Below are 488 nucleotides of genomic sequence, written 5' to 3'. Positions count from 1 at the left end.
TCAGGATGTCACTGCTGAGGTCACCATTGCGCACGTGCGTCTACCTCTATCTATGATACTTAAATAAAATAAACTTGTGGCATTGTGCTCATTCTGACTGTTCTCTTCCCTAGGGTGTTTCTCAAAAGAGAAATCTTTATTATTTTAAGGGTAGCCTGAGCAGAGTGTCTCCCTTTTGCTGCAGCTCACATATACCCTCCGTAACGTAAGCCCTGCGTGTGCTCCGCCACACACCTGCTGGAGGAAGGTGCCCATCACTGCGCCCTTCAAAACCGCTCCACTTCCACCCGTCACCCGCGCCTGTGCCCGTCGGACACACCTAAAATCGGATTCTCCCCCTCCCTGAAAACGAGCCGGGGCGCCAGCCCTGCCCTCACCGGCACACGCCGGGGCCGGGAGCCGGGGCTGCCGCCCCCCGACAGCCGTCACCGACGGGGGAGCGCATCCCCCCGCCCAGGAGCCGGCGTGTCCCGGGTGGGCGCTCCGGG

General features: G+C 60.0%; 1 protein-coding gene across 3 annotated transcripts in view; it reads left to right on the top strand.

The window, feature by feature from the left end:
• Positions 1-488, top strand: part of GHR (growth hormone receptor) — a 166,241-nt gene that overhangs the window by 35,266 nt on the left and 130,487 nt on the right. The gene's annotated exons all lie outside the window — the stretch shown is intronic.

The sequence above is a fragment of the Calidris pugnax genome, unplaced genomic scaffold, assembly GCF_001431845.1.
Source record: "Calidris pugnax isolate Ruff unplaced genomic scaffold, ASM143184v1 scaffold273, whole genome shotgun sequence".
Lineage (NCBI taxonomy): Eukaryota > Metazoa > Chordata > Aves > Charadriiformes > Scolopacidae > Calidris > Calidris pugnax.
The sequence above is the reverse complement of the archived record's forward strand: the minus strand, read 5'-3'. Positions and strand labels throughout refer to the sequence as shown.